We start from the raw sequence: 20230 nt of genomic DNA on the forward strand, positions 1-20230 counted from the left end.
GGTGGTGAGGCATAGGTCCACAAGCTTGATGTTGTCCTTGCTGATGAGGTTGGTGGTGTCTGGTGTATGTGTCTTCTGTTCTTCTAATAGTGTAGTCAGTGTTTCTTTGGCCAGGTTGATGTTGATGGATGTGAACAGGGCTGTTACGTCAAAGGAGACCATTATTTCATCCTCTTCTATTTTGGTGTCTTTGATGGTGTTCAGGAATTCTTGGGTGGAGTGAATGGAGTGGTGGGAGTCTTCTACGAGGTGTTTCGGTCTTTGGTGTAGTTCCTTGGCTAATCTGTAGGTTGGTGTTCCAGGTAGCGACACTATGGGTCTGAGGGGGGCTCCTGGTTTGTGAATTTTTGGTAGTCCATAGAAGCGTGGTGTGTTGGATCCATCTGGTAACGACATGACCCACTATCATTCATATCCTTACATACAGATGAGGAAGGACACCACTTTGATGGGGACAACACATCCATCCTAGGACAAGCCAAACAGAGACACACATGAGAATTCCTAGAAGCATGGCATTCCAACCAGAGCTCCATCAACAAACACATTGATTTGGAGCCAATCTACCATCCCCTGAGAAAAAGAACAGGAAATGACATCAACAATGCAGGAAATGACATCACCAACCCAAGGAAACCTAACCAGATAAATAGAAAGCGGGACATAACACCAGCACTTCGTCGGAGGCTCACTGATGATGTTACCTAGAATGGTGACGAAACGTCTGAAAACTAACCTTCTAGCTCAGCGAGCAATCTCACATCCAGAACCAATGATGTATCTTTACGTGTGCCGTAAGAGTTTCCATTGAGAGATAATGGGATAACTGCAAAAATATTTGTGCCCATTTTAGCATAATGGATCGACATGCCTACCTTTGTCCACAAGTGTTTGGAAACAACTGACTTATCACCAGTTTTTTTTGTGTCAGCTTTAGCTGGAATGTCTATGCATAGCAGAGGTTTAGTAACATCTAGCAATATGGTCACATGATCAGTCTTAGCAATTTCTTGAATCTAGTAATGTTGTCCATCCATGAAATAAGCAAAATTTAAACCTAAAAATATGGAAATACATCAGCAGTTCCTCGTATCTCTGGAAGTTTCTCTTCATCTTAAAAGTGTTCAACGTTTTGTGGGAAAAGTGGAAGTATACTTTAATTTCCATAGTTTTAGAAATCACATCTCTTTGAAAGTAACTTGATGTTTTCATTATTATTATCACTCACTTGCAATTCAACTGACTTACATGATTTTGATAAGTAGCAAATTTCTTTTAGTTAAAATAGATTTGGTTGTTTTAGTTGATGTATTAGTTTTCTGGAAGGGCTCTACAGTTAGGCAGACCTTAACTATCCAGCAAATGAGACACTTTTTAAAAGTCACTCAATAGTTAAAAAGTCTGCTCGTATCGCAATTCCACAGAGCCTGTTTATGAAACTTTGTTTGCACGTGAATGACAATGATTTAATATGTGACTTTGTCTTGTCCTGTCTTGCCTTTCTTCATCTGTGGAAGACGGTCCAAACTATTTAATTATGACAAGTTCATACTGGTTCTAATGCATCATTTGTTGAACAGCTTCTTCTTAGTGATTGATATTCTTCGCTGAACAGACTTCTTTAAAATGAAACCAAAGCAGAAATTGCTAGAGAAACTCAGCAGGTCCAGCAGCATCTGTAGAAAGAAAGCTGCTGAGATTCTGCAGCAATTTTTGCTTTGGTTTCAGATTTTCAGCATCCATAAATTTTAGTTGGACTTCTTTAAAATGTATCCACAGAATGTGGACATTGCAGTCAAGTATTGTATGTATTGCACACCTCTAATTGCCCTTGAGGAGATGATGCTTAGCTGCAGGCTTGACTAGATCTGAAAGGTTTATAAAGCCATTTCAGGGGGCATTTAATGGTCAGCCACATTTTTGTGGAATCACATATCGGCTAGATGCCCATAAGCATGTTACATATTAGTGAATCAGATGGATTTTTATTCATAATCAAACTATTTTATTGTCATCATTACTAATACAGGTGATTTTCTTTCATTTCAAGTTTATTTATTCACTGAATTTAAATTTCCAAATGCTGTGTTGTGATTTGATTTTATTTTCAAATCATTAGTTCAAACCTGAGATTATCATAAAATAATGCAAAATACTGCAGATGCTGGAAATCCAAAATCAAAATGGAAACGCTGGAAATACTCAGCAACTCAAGGAGCATCTTAGCAGTAGCAAAGCGTTGTTTCACATCAATGATTTTTCATCAGATAACTAGCCCAGTAACGTAGCTACTGTGCTTTTTACACCATCACCCCCAAACCCCCAGCACTGATTGACATGCTTTGGCACAGTAGCTCAAGTTTGACAAGACCTGTTAGTTGTGGAATCATGGAAGGTGGAATTTGAAAGGTGGCCATTCAGCCCAATGTTTCTGCACTAGTTCTCTGCAAGAGCCACTCAGTTAGTCCCAACCCACTGTTTTTTTCCCTTCAGGAAAATTATTCAACTCTTATTTTAAAAGATCTGAATGTATCTGCCTCCACCATACTCTCAGGTGTTCCAAATTGTAAACACTTGCTGCATTAAAAAATTTCCATACTTTTGATCATTTATTAATTAAGTTAAATTTATATCCTGCAGTTCTCTACAATAGCTCAGGGACGTTAGTACAAGAGTGGATTATTCAACCCCTTTAATCTGCTTCACCATATAATTAGGTCAAAGCTGACAGGTCCTTAATTTCATTTTCCTGCCTTTGCTTCACATCCCTTTTTGCTCAACTAGATGCAGTTTTTGGCTTGTTCTAACTTGTTGATTGTTTGTACTGCACTCATACAAAGAGAGATATGATAGTTAATACTTTTACTTTATTTGATATATAAAGGAATGGGAGATATCTCAGAGTTAGACTGCCATGCCACTGGGATTTATGAAAATTGCCAGTGATACTCAAGGAAAGGGAGCCACAGGAAACTTGGATGTGATGCAATCAAAGTAACCACTCAAACATCAGATTTTTGTGATATAAATGTAATAACCATTCTTCTTCCCTCTGCATGAAATTCCAAGTCATTGGTTGAATTTTACCAAAGCACAGCTAAGTGTCAATTCTGGAGAGCACAAAGGTTTTCTCTCCATGAGTTTTAGAAATTTATCTTATGTAATTCTCTGCTGCTCATTTTGAGTCTTGCTCTTTGTCAGTGCACTTGTATTCATCAGGGGCAGGAGTCCTCTCCACTGCCAAAACCTTCTGGGCTTCATGCTGCAGGTGCTATATTTAAATTCAGTATATGCCACGGGTCAATCCCTGCAAGTCTGAAGTTGCCATTCATAGTGCGTTACTGTCCAATTCTAAAGGACATGGCTGACAAAGGGAAGTTGGTACCCTGCTTTGCCAAAAGGAATCTAGAGGATCTGTGGATGGGCTGGTGGAGAGGAAGTTCATTCTCTTTGCACAGGACTGCAAGACCATTCCCTGCCATCCTGGCCTGAAGTTGCTACCTAGGTCAGTGTAATGCCCATGTTCCAGAGCAGCACCCAACATGCACGAAGAACATTAACTACCTCCTGCACTCTGCAACTGCAAGTACCAACATCTCTCTCTTGCTCCACACTCACCATAACTCAGCTACTGTATAAAATCCCACCAGAGCACATGGCAGACCACTCCAATCATTCCCTCAATCAGTCTGACCAAACCCATCCCCACCACCTCTCCAAGATTACTAATACTGCACACTGTCTGCATTCACTTGGGACACAGTAAAATCTATCCCCCACTTGCACCAGCACTATTAGCCGAACCAAACACTTTCATCTCATACAATTCCTCTCGTTACTCATTCTAGGAGAAATGCAGCCCACAATAGGGAAGAAAGCCAAAATGGGTATGGGGTGCCCAACATTTGTCTCTTCACTCACTACAAGAAGAGAATCTTAGCCTTAATGGGAGAAAATAGTGACTGGCTTCCTCCAGTGTCTCTCAATACCACTAACTGGCTTACCTCCTTGATTCTGAGCATAAGGCGATATCTCCTCTTTGAGATAAAGTACTCAAAAACTCCAACAATCTCCAAAAGAAATTTTCATGACTGTCCTAAGCCATCTTTCTATTCTTAATATATCCCAAAGAAACATAGCCTATTTGTACCTCTTTCCTTTCGTAATATCTCCTTACCAAAGATTCCTTGGACTTTCCAAAACTGCAATCAATCTCACATTTCATTTCCAGCAAGTGGCTTTGCTTATGGCCAACCTTATTACAAGGAAAGCATATTAATTGGGAGACATTAATTTTTTTTATTCCAGCCTTTCTCTTTTGTTACTTTGACATCACTTCTGCCTTTTCTCTAATGCTTCTTTCATTCACAGGTTTTCTATTCTTCCAATTTTCTTATGTGCCCATTTCCCCACTTTTCATTGTAAGAGATATCACAAATTTCTACAAAAACTGTTGTTTCTCTGATCTTGAATACTTGCAACTCATCCAAATAAGTTTTAAAATTTGCAGGAATGGTACTTCTGAATTCTTCAATGACTGTGATTTCATCGACATTCTCAAACCTTTTTTGTCCAGAATGAGTGACATAAACCACTGATTCCACAGCATTGCTTTCATCCTTGTAAATTCCACAAATGTTTGATGAGATTTTTTTCCTTGTCCAGCATTTCAATTGATAAACTTTAGATACAAGGTCGTAAGCATTGGGAAATGCCTCTTTGACAGTTTCATACATTGCGGATTGTACTTCAGATAGATGAGGTGTATACAGTCACACCTATGCCTGTCAAAACACTGTACAATGTTAAAGTTCAAACCTCTTTTGCCTACTTCATTTGTACTTCTCAAATGAGATAAATATACCTCTCAACTCCTTCTTTATAAAATTTGGGCACTAAACATGGTGCTTGGGAAATTCAAATCCTGCACTGAAGTTACAATCATTCCTCTAAATTATTGTCTTTTTCTTTGGTGATTTCGTGTCTCTCAGTTCCTTATAACTGTGGAATTCAAGTTTCCTTACTTCTATCTCCCTTTGCATTTTTCTCTCATCTCTGCCCATTATTGTCTAGTTATTAATTCTCCTCAATTTTAAGTCTTTTAATTTCTTTCTATAAATCCTTTTCTTTAATTTCCAACTGTATTTTAGCCAATTCCATTTGCAACTTTTTTGCTTCAGTTTTACATTCCCCCACTTGTAAAGATGGTATAATCTTCTGAAGTATCTCACCATTACAAGATCCTGCTTTTACACCTACCTTCAATGTGTCTGCTAAGTTCCTCAGCTTAGCTTTAGTCAAAGATGTTAAATAACCCATTGTTATATCTTCTACTTCCAGAAAAGTCTTAGCAACAATGAAGCCATTTTCAAATTCTTTGCAATAAACTTTACCACAACTATTTTATGCTCAGAAACATCCTGTAAGTGTTCCTTTAACAAGAAAGACACAGCTTTCTCTTAAAACCAATGAATTCAAAAATCCCAGTGAGTCCACAAATGTCATGATCCCAGCTGATGTTTTCTTAGACAAGCCAGATGCCAGTCAGGAATCTGGCTTGATAAAACATGTTTGTATTTATTTTGGTTTTAACAATGGAGTTTCTCAACAAAAGCATGTAATGTTGCAGATTTTGCAGAAACAACAGAACAAAAGCTTATTATAAAATAAATGAAGTTAAAATAAAATAATCTAGACCTCTACTTTTGATACAAATTGATAGATTTTTAACACACAAGAAAATGTATAATCCCATTAATCTCAAAATTCCTTCATAAATAGAAAAGAAACAGAACAGCTTTTATATAGTTTCCGAAAACACTATTTGTACATTACCAAACACCACTTGTACAATACTCACATCAGGGTCACTGTCTCAAACACATCAGTATCTTTTAGTTATTTTTAATTTCAACTTTTGAACTGAAAATGCTTTAGCTACTTGCTGGAGCTATCATACACAGGAAACACAATACTTAGCTTCAAGTAACCTCTTCATGGTTTCATCTCAACACTTTGGTCTGTGACTAACGTGAACACCCCATTCTAACATAACCTGTTCTACTACATATCTTTCAGTTCTCAGGAGTATTTTTGTGCACAGCCATCCTATTCCAAGGACTTGACAGGATGGCCCTACACAAAGTCAAAAGTGAAAATAAAAGGCTCTCTCTCTCAGCTATGCATGTTTCCCTTAAGCTTAGAGAACGACAGATTCCCAAAGCCTAAAAAATCCGACGGACACATTATTTACCTTACTGGGTTACAAACAATCTAAAATAAACATAAAGTCCATTAGTACTGCACAAAATCCATTTACTCTAAAGCCAGGCCTCAAAATTGTTTTCATGTCTATAGAAATATTTACAAGTTAACTGTCAACTTCAGATCTACAGAAAATCCAGCAGTTTATAGAATTCATAGAATCTCTACAGTGTGGAACCAGTCTATTTGGCCTTTTGAGTCCACAACAATTCACTGAAGTGCATCCCACCTAGACCCACCCCTCCCCTACCATATCCCTGAGTTCCTACACTTTCCATGGCTAATCCACCTTGACACTATGGGCAATTTAGCATGGCCAATCCACCTAATCTAAACATCTTTGGACTGTGGGAGGAGACTGGAACAACCGGAGGAAACCCATGCAGACGCATAGAAACATTGAAGATAGGAGCAGGAGGAGGCCATTCAGCCCTTTTAGCCTACATTGCTGTTCATCATGATAACGGCTGATTGTCCAACTCAATAGTGTAATCCTGCTTTCTCCCCATTACCTGTGATCCCATTTGCCCCAAGTACAATACCTAGCCACCTATTGACTCAATGTTTGGGCATCAACTGCTCCCTGTGGTAATGAATTCCACAGGCTTACTACTCTTTGGGTGAAGAAAAATCTCATCATCTTTGTTCTAAATTGTCTACCTGAATCCTCATACTGTGACCCCTGGCTCTGGACACACCCACCTTCAGGAACATTCTCACTGCATCTACCCTGTCTGGTCCTGTTAGAATTTTATATGTCTCTATGTGATCCCCTCTCATTTATCTGAACTTCAGTGAAAACAATCCTAACCTAGTCAATCTCTCCTCATACATCAGTCCTGCCATCCCTGGAATCGGCTTGGTAAACCTTCACTGCACTCTCCTGAGTGCAAGAGTATCCTTCTTCAGAAAAGGAGACCAAAACTGCACATAACATTCTATGTGTGACCTCATCAAGGCCCTGCACAACTGCAACAACACATCTCTGCTTCTGTCCTCGAAATCTCTCGCAATGAAGGCCAACATACCATCTGCCTTCTTTACTGCCTGTTGCACCTGCATGTTTACCTTCAGTGACTGGTGCACAAGGACACCCAGGTCCCTCTGCATACTCCCCTCTCTCAATTAACAGCCTTTCAGCTAGTAATCTGCCTTCTTCTTTTTGTTTCCAAAGTGAATAACCTCACATTTATCCATATAATACTGCATCTGCTATTGATTTGCCGACTCACCCAACCTGTCCAGATCATGCTGAAGGATTTCTGCATCCTCGTCATAGTTCACCCTCCCACCTAACTTGGTATCATCTGCAAACTTTGAGGTGTTACATTTTGTTCGCTTATCAAAATCATTAAATATATTGTGACTAGCTGGGGTCCCAGCACTGCTCCTTGTGGTACCCTACTAATTTCTGTCTGCCAGTTTGAAAAGGAGCCATTAACTCCCACTCTTTGTTTCCTCTTTGCAAACCAGTTTTCCATCCACCTCAATACACTTACCCCAATCCCATGCACTACAATCTTGCACAAAAACCTCTTATGCAGGACTGTCAAACACTTTCTGAAAGTCCAAATATACCACATTGACTGGCTCCCCTTTGTCAACTCTACTAGTTACAGCTTCATAGAATTCCAACAGATTTATTAAGCATGATTTCATCTTCATAAATCCATGCTAACTCTGTCTGATAAAGCTTTCTAAATGCTCTGCCATAAATTTCATGACAATGGATTTGAGAATTTTCCCTACTACCAATATTGACTTACTGGTTTATAATCCCTGTCTCCTCTCTAACTCCCTCTTTGAATATTGGAGTGATATTAGCTATATTCCAATCAGTGGGGAGATTGTACAAACTCCACACAGACAGTCGCCTGAGTGTGGAATTGAACATGGGACCCTAACACTATTGGGGCAGCATTGCTAACCACTGAGCCACCATGCTACCCAGTTATGAAGTCAAAATCCAGAATCCCAAATTTCGAATAAATAATATTAAAAATACCATTTAATTCTATTACAGAAGTGAAATAATCCTCCTGAAATGGAGGAGACAACTAATGGCCCCCTTTAGTCCCAATGGAAGAAGGTGTTGCATTGCAGATAAATTGGACAGTATGACAGGTCGTTCTGACCATGACCTCTAAATAGAGTACTGCCTCTCTTTGCCTCTCTCATCTGCACAGTATTCTGTGGGCCTATTGCATTTTCAGTGCATCATGAGGGCACCTTCGGTTGGAAACTCTGCATTAGGCAGCTGTAGCACATCCACTGGAGGTTGATGTTGATCTTGGGGCAGATGGGTAGGAGAAAAGGTGGACAGGTAGTGTCAGGTCAAGGAGGTGGGGAAGAGAGGGAAGGTTGGACATGGGATGAGACCAGCTGTAGGGAGATTTTGAAACAGGTGAATTCTATACCCCGCGTACCTTCCCTTAGCCCCGCTACCCATCCCTCTATTTATTTCTAAGCTCCCTTCCCTCTCCCCGGTCCTGACGAAAAGTGTAAACCCGAATTGTCAACTTTCCTACTCCTATGACGCTGCCTGACCTGCTGTGTTCCTCCAGCTCCACACTGTATTGACATTGTGGCTACACTGTGCCAAATGGCCCAGATGTTAAGTTCTTGGTGTTTCTCAAACTTTAAGCATCAGCTCCACTACTGTCATTTTAACAGCATAACCAAGCGCAATTGAAAGTAATATTTAAAGGCTGTAATTGCTGAAGAGCAAATTGAGGAATCTCACCCAGCAGTCTAATGGCTGAGGTGGCAGTAAGGGGGGTGAATTTCTCTCTAAGGTCATTGACAGTATGCAGAGCTGGGCTGAGAATTGACAGTATGCAGAGCTGGGCTGAGAATTGACAGTATGCAGAGCTGGGCTGAGAAATGACAGATGAAGTTCAACCTGGATGAAGTGATGCATTTTGGAAGGTCGAACTTAAAGGCCGAATATAGGATTAAAGGCAGGATTCTCGGCAGTGTGGAGGAACAGCGGGATCTTGGTGTTCAAGTGCATAGCTCCCTCAAAGTTGCCACCCAAGTGGATAAGATTGTTAAGAAAGCATATGATGTTTTGGCTTTCATTAACAGGGGGATCAAGTTTAAGAGCGCGAGATTTTGCTGCAGCTCTACAAAACCCTGGTGAGACCACACTTGGAATATTGTGTCCAGTTCTCGTCACCCTATTATAGGAAAGATGTGGAGGCTTTGGAGAGGGTGCAAAGGAGATTTACCAGGATGCTGCCAGACTGGAGGGCTTGTCTTACAAGGAGAGGTTGACTGAGCTCGGACTTTTCTCTCTGGAGAGATGGAGGAAGAGAGGTGACCTGATCGAGGCATGGATAGAGTCAATAGCCAAAGATTTTTCCCCAGGGCAGGATTGACTGCCACGAGGGGTCATAGTTTTAAGGTGTTAGGAGGAAAGTATAGAGGAGACATCAGAGGGAGGTTCTTCACACAGAGAGTTGTGAGCGCATGGAATACTTTGCCAGTGGAAGTTGTGGAAACAGAGTCATTAGTGACATTTAAGCGACTGCTGGACATGCACATGGACAGCAGTGAATTGAGGGGAATGTAGGTTAGGTTATTTTATTTTTGGATTAGGATTATTCCATGGCACAACATCGTGGGCTGAAGGGCCTGTACTGTGCTGTACTTTTCAATGTTCTATGTTCTAAGGTCAACTTGCTCTGTTATTTTCTCTTTTTACCGCCTCTTCCTCCATCTCCAGGGATGGCAAAATTGCACTCTGGGACGTAGGCTCATGCAGTTTATTAACGTCACCTGGCAGTTGAACTGTGTAACTTGAGGGTCACTCCTTTGTTACAACTGGAGCCATTGACAGATGAATTTGGGAGAATTTGATTTATTTTGTGAATGACCAGGAGGGGGCACCAGATTGAGTGCCACTCATTGGTGAAACTGACTCTCATTTAATGAGCCTAAATCTTATGTACACTCTCAAACTTCTAGCGAAGAATTTTCCACAAACTTTCCACAAATAATGGGCAAATCATTAGTTTCTCCTTGTTATCATGATACCAAGATTAAAGAGTGCTGTATTTGATAGTTTGTCAAAAAAAATCACTGTATAAATGAAAATGCTTTTTTGATCCTTAAATGTCAAAAGAAAAATATTAAACCTGGTTAAACTCAATATTGAAATTATGAATTGCTCTGACGGGAAGCTTGTTATATACTATTCAAGGAAATATGCAGAAATTGATAATATCATCCATGTGTGAAATGTTGCTTTATTATTTCAAATAACAAAAAAAAATTATTTGGTAATAACAGGTCTTTCGGCAGGTGAATAAACATATTTGTCAAAGTATAAAGATTCTTTTATTTTAATAATGTTGAATGTATGATTATGAACAAAGATAAACTAATGTTTATATAATCCATAAAGGTAAAAACCAGATCCTGTGAGGTTTCAGAGATCCGTGATCAAGCAAAAATGCATGTTAAACCAAAGATGGAGATATTATAAGGGGTGTGCAAAAGCTCGGTCTAAAGATTTGAAGAAGCATTTTACAAGAGGAATGAGGTGGAAAGGTGGTGATATTTGGTGAAGGAATTTCATGTCTTTAAGAATTAGGCAGTGAAAGACAAAACTGCCATTGGTGTGACAAAAGGATGACAATTGCACAACAGGCCAGAAACAGAATGCAGGACTTCAAAGTGGAATTTACTGGAATAAATATCTGAGTGATGAAGGCTTAAAGGCTTCTGGGGCTTAGAAACTCAAAGCAAAACTCAACTGTGATGGAAGGGTGGCCCTGGATAGATAACAAACAGCAATATTTTGGAAGGTGGAACTTGTAAGGTCTATCAGGAGAGTTTGTTGGATACAAAGGGCTGAGATTCCTGATTTTTAGCAAGGTTTTCCAGTGAGATTCATAGCAGATAATCCTCCATGCCCATGGTGATCTTTCTCACGCAACTCTCCACTCTTCAGCTCTTTAAATATGAAACTGGCCCCTACAGTAATGAGCGCCTGCAATCATATGGCAGAAGTGCTTGCTGCTCCTGGGCCTTTGCAATGTCCATGCCATTGGCACCATGCTTAAACCCCAACTCCATAGTACAAAATCACCAATTACTCTCCACACTCTGATGGTCCACAGTTATTATCACCAACATGGCCCAGAGAGGAAAGTTGACTCGTTAGTTTTCAGACAGGGATTTGGGGTGGCTTATAAATGGAGAAGGACAATGCTGATTCCTCTAGACTACCAAAGGAGGCCACCCACCAGACGCATCTTGTCTGGACAGGGCTAGTAGCCTGGGTCAACATGGTCTCCTGGGTTAAGCTTAATCCACAACAATGCAGAAAGAATGTTAATGATCTTCTGTGGTCTGCAAGGGTGAGTACCATCATTTTGTATCTGTTGCCTCGTACTGTCAGGGCCACCACTCACTCTAACTCTGCCACTGACTCTCCTCACACATCTCAAACCAAGATTTGGATGGCAAACTCTCACAGCTAAGCATCCACTGAATGGCTCTCATCCTCTCTAATTACTAACCCTACCTGCCCTCTGTACTTCATAGTCATTGACTGGGGATACCTTGCTGCCTGACAGAGGCTGACAGCCTGTAAGTTAGGACTGGGTAGCCTCTCTGCTAAAAAGCAATGCAAGTGACAGAGGCTAGCAGCCTCTAAATGAGTTTGAAATCAGTGAGCCCTAAGAAAGCAAACGAAGATCTGTAAGATGCATCCCACATGCATGAATGAGATGTACTTATAATTCAGCATACAATAAAACCTGGCAGAAACATGCATGTTATAAAAATCCATGAGCTCCAGAATGAACTCCTGAAGGGCTGAATAGTGTGTGAGAGATGGTTCAAAAGCAGCCATGATGATTTGGTGAGGCTAGTGGTTTGGTGATGCCCACTCTTGCGGGGGCAAGCATTGAAGAGGATGAGGGAAATATTGTTGATAGTGGAACGGGACAAAGGCTCACAGAAGCCATACTGCCACTGCCAGGTAACTGCTCTGTTTTTCATATCAGGAATTAGTGCCAAATAATTACCTGGGGAAGGAGATGAGAATGTGGAGATGCATAGAAATGAAGAAAGCTTTGCTACTGATGAGATGCAAATATACGTAAATAAGATAGTCACCACTCTGAATTTGTAGTTTGCCTAGACTGGAGAGTTGACCAATAAGGAAAGATTGGTTAGGCTAGAGTTGTTTTCCTTGGAGAAAGGAAGTTTGAGAGTTGGCACCAAGATTGTCCACCATCATCTGAAATGGCTGCTCTTGCCACGTGACTGAAACCTGAACCAGTCAAATTGCTTAAATGTACAAATCTGTGATTCTAAAACAGATGCTGTTTGCTCTCCAGAGGGAGAGCAGGGCTCCAGTCTGAGTTGGCAGTCTGTCCTGACTCTCCATCTCTGTCTCTAAGCTGCTGGCTAGAAAGAAGCCTACTCTTTGACTGCAAGAAGGAAAACTGCTGGACACAGCTCACTTTGGAATCTATTACTGGGCTTTGGAAAGTTGTAACTCACATAAAGTGATTTTTACTAAGCTTGACTTATCAACATTCTAACCAATCTTCTCTCCTGTTCCATCTTCCTTAGTTTCCTGAATGTTTGTGTGTGTAAGGTAGTGAAGCAATTCTCCTGCATGTTGAATATTCTATTAATAAACCCTATTTTTAATTTCATTGGAAAAAAATTTACGACAGGTTTATTTCAAAAACTTGGATCTGAAAATAAGGGTTTGGGGAAGACCCTTCAGCCTGCCTCAGAAATGACGGCTGTATAAAGGGAAATCGGTAAATTAAATAACACCATACTGTCTCAGGCTTCGGAGAGGAAAAGGAATCATATTTTAAATTTGTCTTATTCCCCCTTTGTCCGTGACAGAAAGTAACACAAATCTACAAACAGTTGCAAACTGTCAATTGCATCAATGTTTTCATTGTTCATATCATACAGATATATCATAGGAATTCAAAAATAACTTTCATAACATCTCAAATAAAATGCCACACAGCAAAGCGAAACATTTTACCATAAAGAACTACGGTTTCATTGTTAGTGACATAAACAGAAGAACAGGAAAGACAAAGGAAGAAAAGTCAACAGCAATTTGAAACAATCTCCTCCTACTTCTTAAAGCACCATTAGACAACAAATGATGACATGAAAATTTCTTCATTTTTTCCAAATGCTGCCTCCTTTCCAGGGTTGGAAGCAATGCTGTGTCAGTAGCATCTACTTTCCACTTCCTGATAGTTCATGTTTGCCTATTCTTGATGGTACTTGCTCCACAACACTGAGGGCAAAATCTTATAGGAGCCAGAACAATGTGAGCTATGGCAAGAATCATGTGAAAAGTTGCATGAGGCTTTTCTAGATGGCAAGGGCAGTTCATCATATTTTCCAATGGAATTCTAGACATTAAGATGAGATTCTCACTAAGGAGCACGGAGATGCCTATTAACAGGGATAATTCTTATTAAGAATGAATCTTAGCTCACAAACATGCAGCTTCATGTTATGTCACAATCACAAGGAAATTAGATATTGTCAATTCCTGACAAGAAAGTAGGACATGGGGACCTCAGCTCATTGCTTGCTCCTCCAAAATGCCTACCTGGATAGCTGGCAATAACATCTCAGAGCACACGCCAGGGCACCAGCTGAACACAAACCATCTACAGACAATGGCATCCAACACATGCCAGCCTGTCAGGACCCTCATGTCATCTCTCCAACCCACATGAAGTACACTTCCACCCTTTAAAGTTGGAATCAGTACACAGGGTCAGGCACCTAACTCACAGATTGGACCACGCTTCATCACAGGGCCTTTGTGTCACTCCTTTAGCGCTGACTCACATTGAACTGCACAGCATTCTTGCCTTGCTATATATTGCGTTGCCTTTTTGCACCGTATCTTGAAATCAATGATGCCAGGTTCAAATCATTTCTGTCTTGCCTTGCTGTTTAGTGCAAACACAAAAACAGGATGCTTGTCATGGTTGTCAGCAATCCTCAATCAAGTCAAGGGAGACAGATTTCTGTCAGGTAATCCTAATACAGTAAATCAAGGGCAGCTCCAATATCAGTCAAGTGGCTTGGGCATGGTCAGCCAACTGTTCACAGCAGTCAGGGTCAAGATCCACAGTTCTCTGATAACTGCACAATGTATAGCACCATTTGTAAGTCCTCTGACACCGAAGCAGGTCATGTCCAAATGCAGGACAATATCTAGGCTTGGGTTGATAAGTGGCAAGGAACATTCTCACAATACAATTGCCAGATAATCTAACCATAGTCTCTTGATATTCACTGAATTGACTGTTTTCAACATCCTTGGGTTTACTACTGACCAGAAACTGAATCAGAATACCATATTAATACAGTGGCTACAGGACCAGATCAGAGACTAGAAATACTGTAATGATTAACTTACCTCCTGTTTCCTCAAAGCTTGTCCACCATCTATAAGACTCAAGTCAGGAGTGTGGTGGAATACTTCCACTCGTCTGGAGCAGTGCAGCTCCAACAACACTCAAAAAGCATGACCATCCAGGACAAGTTGATTGGCTTGATTTTGCATGGCATCCGCAAACATCCACTCTCTCCTCTGCCATGCTCAGCAGTAGCAGCATCTATAATCTACAGGTTTCAGAAATTCATTTGGGCGCTACCTTCCAAACTTGTGACCATTTCCATCTCAATGGACAAAGGCAGCAGACAAATGAGCATTTTCCCTTCAAGCCGCTCACTATCCTGACTTAGAAATATATCACAATTCCTTTTGTGTCATCAAGTCAAAATCGTGGAATTCCACCTCAGTAGCATTGTGCACCAGCCTACAGCACGTGTACTGCATATGGTTCAAGATTATAACTCACCACTACCTTCTCAAGAGCAGTAAGGAGGGGCAGCATATGTTGGTCCAGCCAGCAATGCCCACATTCCATGCATGAATAAAAAAAAATCTCATCATAAGGGGTAAGGAATCGAAAGTCAGACAGCACTTGACCCCATGTTGGTTCTTTCTGCCCGATTGCAGGGAAATTTTCTTCTGGAATGAGAGAAGTGAAGAGTCTGAGTGAGATGAAAGGGGGCAGCACAGTTGGTAATTCTTGTGTTGTTGAGGGAAATGTAATAAGGTGCACTGAGTGAGTGAGCAGGTGGAGGCAATGCAGTGTTCTGAAAGAGGTTTTGGTCATTGAAAGCAAGCATTGGAAGATGTTGCATGTTATAGTGAGAGGGATAGAGCATGATCCTTGATGGGAGGTGGGTGTAGTAGCAGAAATACAGTAAGTGAGAGAGATAGAGAGAGATGGTGGCATATACTGCTGCCAAGTGGAGAAGTGCATTGACCTTCTTCCTTCATTATGGCATGGTGTTCTCTGCAGGTACTTAGGAAGGAGAATAAACAATCAGCAGACAACAGCCATACCATACCGCCAGACTCTGACAGCCTGGTCTTAGAGACCCACCTGGGTCATTGCACTTTAGCCATAACAAGGAATGACCAGCAGTGAAAAGGGATCTATGCCGTATACCACTATGTCTAGTAGGACCTCCAGGTGCTTGTCCACAATGTGGGGCATCAATTTTCCCTTATTTGTCACATCCAGGGTGAATGCCAGGTAGTGTGCACCCTTCCACACTGATCAGAATTTTCAATGGCCTTTTAGAAATGACATGAGTATCAGGGATACCAACCCAGTCCGCAATATCTGATGAGCGGCAAATTCTGGCTATGGCAGGATGGGAGAATCAGGATAGCATTGGGTAAATGTAGTAGGTCATTAAAGAGATGAGTTTGGGATAATACAATGAAAAACTGCATCAGGCCTCAAGAAGAGAAACCCTCTGTGAAACTCAATGAAATTGATACTTGACCAAACTTTTGTAAGACTTCAGTTAGGGCTGTTCTAGTGTCAGGGCTCAAACTTGATTAGATCGATGCAAACATGAAACTGCAAGTTAGGCGAGCACAAATTTTGTAAGCAAGAACATGGAATATTGCAGTGACATTAAACAATTATAAGCAAAATAATGTATCTATAAACAAGGAGGAAACTTATAGGAAGAAAAACCGAAATCCAGAGCATTTTTGCTCAAAATTACCCACTGAAGGAGTACTGCATTTTAAAAAAAATTGCTGTATCACACTTTCATATGATAACAGGATATGATGTCACTCAAGCATCCTGTGGTTGTTCCTTTATCTGAAACCGTTAACATAGCCAGTTTTAGCATAAAGTGCAACTTCATATTCTCTCTGTCTGGGTGGAATCTTATTGTGGTTTGAACAATGTGAGCTATGATGAGAAATGTGACAGAATCGAACAAGAAGTCTAGTGAAGCCTATCACAACATTGGGAATAACACACTTTGGCCAAAGTTCTGGCATTCAAAGTGACATTCTTATCTATTAAGGGGAGCACTGTTTGTTAACTACTTTGTAAAGTACACATCTTACCTCCTTGAAATGCAGCTTTCTATCATGCCATCACTATGATCAAACTAGATGCCAAGAAATATTAACATGGATGTCAGAGTGGTTTCCTTGTGACTGCAGATCACCACTTGCTCTAAAGGAGATCCTTGTTAGATATGAGGCAAGAACCACCTCAAGGCACGGTTACTGTACACATGCTCCCATGCATTGACATTGGCATCTGATATATGCCAGTTTCTAAGAATCTTCATGGCAGATCTTTGATCCACTTAAAGAATGCTGCTGTACTTCAATGAGAACCTTGTGCTGTGGCAGAAACTATTATTGCAATACTGCAACAAGGGCACTATGTGGTCAGTGTCATGCACCCCAGCTCATGGACTGGACCAGAGTGTGTCTCAAGTCTGTTTATTTGCTTTCTTGATGCTAATTCACTTTGATGCTCCCTGGATGCATGCAGCATTTTTGTCTTGCCTTTTCCCTCTTGTCTGCCAGCTGAAGATACCAAAGTCATGTACCACTATGTTGCTTTACTGTTTAGTGCAGCCATGAAGAAAGAAGACAGATGTTTGTCATGGCTCTCAGTTAAGTCAATGGAGAAAGCCTTCAGTCAGGGGTCATACCACAGCAAGACCAGCACAGTAACAGAACTCTCTGTTAACAGTCCAGGGGCTTGTACACATTCAGTTAGCAGTTAGCAGTGGTCAGACTAAGGTTCCTCTCCTCAGGACGGGTGAGGGGCTGAACGTTGAAAAGCCCATTACCATGTTAACTATTTCTGTCCCACTGTGGTGTGTTTTCTCTTGGACTGACAGAGAAAGGTATTAAGGAGGCTGAAGTGAGTGGCATAGCTGTTACTTTGGTACAGGTGGGAAAATGTCCCGAGCAGGACAGTGCAGAGGGCATGCAGAGTTAGTAGTATTGGGTGTTTGGATAGGTGACAGTGAGTGACAGAAGATGTACAATACAAAGACAGAGTACAATAGCAAAGACAGAGTGAATGTGAGGTATTGGAAAGAAGATAGTGTCACTCATACCAGCAGAGTGAAGGTCAATGATCTTCTTCTACAGTGCTGTGTATCCCTTCAGGTGGCTAAGACTAGAGTAAACTGGATTGTAACCTCAAGCCAGGCTGATATGTTCTGGTATTGAGGCCCTTTAAAGATCATGCCAGTCCAAGGGTGCAGTCTATTCTGGGATATACCACCACTGCTGAATTGTTCTGTGTACACAGAGTGGTAGAATGGGGCTAGAATCAGATAAGAGGGACACAGTAAATTTGGGATCGTAGTCAATGAGGCAAATTTAGTATGCTGCATTGAGAAAACTTGCTAGGCTTCATAAAAAGAAACCTTCTATGAATCTTAAAAAAAACTGACATTTAGCCAAAAATTGTAACATTCACATTGTCTTTTCTTCTCATTCTCCATCTCTGTCCCTCTTTCTTTTGTACTCCTGCAGCACCTTTTGATAATTAACCAATTATGATTTAAACTGAGCAATTAACTTACAGTATTACACATCATTTTACAGACTGTACCTGAGGAGAGTGAACCATTTGCAATGCCAGACACAGGAACAAGGATTGATTTTGGAACAATAAGCTGAAAAACTCCCAAAACATCATGGAGAGAAACTCTCTGAGAAACTCAATGAAACTGGCACTTCACCAAAATATCTAAAGATTAATCCCTTAGTCTGTCTCCATTCTTTCAGGCAATGTTTCTGTATGTATTTTTGCATTTAAGGAGGTCATTAAAATCACTCAGTGTTCTGCTCTTTATGTTATTTCTGACTGATTTAATGATTCCGCTGATTCCATTCTTTCTAGGATATTCGCATTGTTTGCTGCTCCTTTCCAATAAAATTTCATATGTTCTTCTGTATACTCACAGTTCAAATGTTCCAAGTCTTTTGATCATTTGATATCCTAACATCTTGGTTTTGCAATCATAGTTAACAACTCTAAAACAGAGTGTAAGCGTATTAATAAAGTTTGTCAGTATAAAAAATGCAATAATGATGTATTTTCATTTAACGTAACAACATGCAGACAAATTAGAACTGAAATTGTAAAACATTCTTGTACAAATTTATATTGTAGCATGAAAGTACCAGGCTCATAAAAATCATGTAGTGGAGATTGTTTTATTTGTGAGGGAACTGTTGATCTCTGATTTTTTTAAATCTATCATGTCCCATGTGCTTGTTTTTCATGTTTCAAGTCTTTTACCTACTGGCTGGTAAATAATTCTGTTTGCATTTAAACTTCGGGCCATTATTTTATCTCTTAATCTGCTCACTCATTTCCCCATCTGCCCCACCCTGCCCATTGAACATTCAGAGTTTTTAAAAGATTGGATCTAAGCATTTAAAAATATGCAAAATACAAGTAGTGGGCCTTATGAAAGGTATATATGATCACAGGTCCTTCTGTATCTATTTCTACTTTGATATTCTGATATCCCACACTCATAGCAAACCAATAACTTCAGCAAAATGCAACGCAAAATGAGTGTAGTACCAGAGCACAAAACATGAAAAGTGCCAGGAAGTACGTTTTCGAATTGCTTTGAGTCAAATTATCAAGATAAGCAGGCTAAGTTGGCTTAGCAACTTTGTTCATTTCTTATCTGCTAATATTTACTGTTTTTAAATGTAATCTAGCTCAATATTCACAAGTTATTTCTTGACATCAGATGAATAAGAATTCTCATGGTTATGTCCTGATATACTGCATTAATTGTTCCCCATTACTTTTCCCTACTTGAATAGAAATATGTGGCTAGAATTGACATGAACTTGCAGTAAAGGGAACAGTTATGGAAGAAGCCATCTGGCAAAGGATTCATCCAGAAGGGGACTGATTATGGCAGTGACCAAATGGCCAATGATTGTGATTTTATGGAGAGTTTGAAAATGTTAACAGATCTGGCACAACTGCAACTGTGTAAGGTAAGCTGCCTTAAAGTTTTGGTGAGTTGGATCTTGGACAGGTAATCAAATATATAAATAAAGATAGCAATTCCTTCACCGTCACTGGGTCAAAATCGTAGAATTCCCTCTTGAGGGTATTGTGAGTCTACCTCCAGGTCATGAACTGCAATGGCTAAAGAAGGCAGCTCACCACCACCACATTTACAAAGGAAACTGGGGACAGGCAATAAATGCTGGCACAGCCGGCAACACCCACGTTCAATGAGTAAATAAAACGCAAGATCTATCTATACACTCAAGATTTCCAGGGCATCTGTAGATTCAAAATTGTATTGCCGTTTCTTCACTGTTGCTGGTCCAAAATGTTGGTAGCATCTTTCCTAATAGCACTGTGTTACATGAGGAAATGTTCCATTCAAAATGCATAAACGGGACAGGAAAAGGTGTGTTCGGTAGTACAAATGGTGAAAGGCAATCTGTTGAATGCAGAGACTGGTGGAAAGGAAAATGAGGACAAAGGGAAACCTCTCCTGATTCTGGGAGGGAAGTGAAGGGATGAGGATGGAAGTGCATTGAATAAAGTGG

The sequence above is a fragment of the Stegostoma tigrinum genome, chromosome 14, assembly GCF_030684315.1.
Source record: "Stegostoma tigrinum isolate sSteTig4 chromosome 14, sSteTig4.hap1, whole genome shotgun sequence".
NCBI classification, from domain to species: Eukaryota; Metazoa; Chordata; class Chondrichthyes; order Orectolobiformes; family Stegostomatidae; genus Stegostoma; species Stegostoma tigrinum.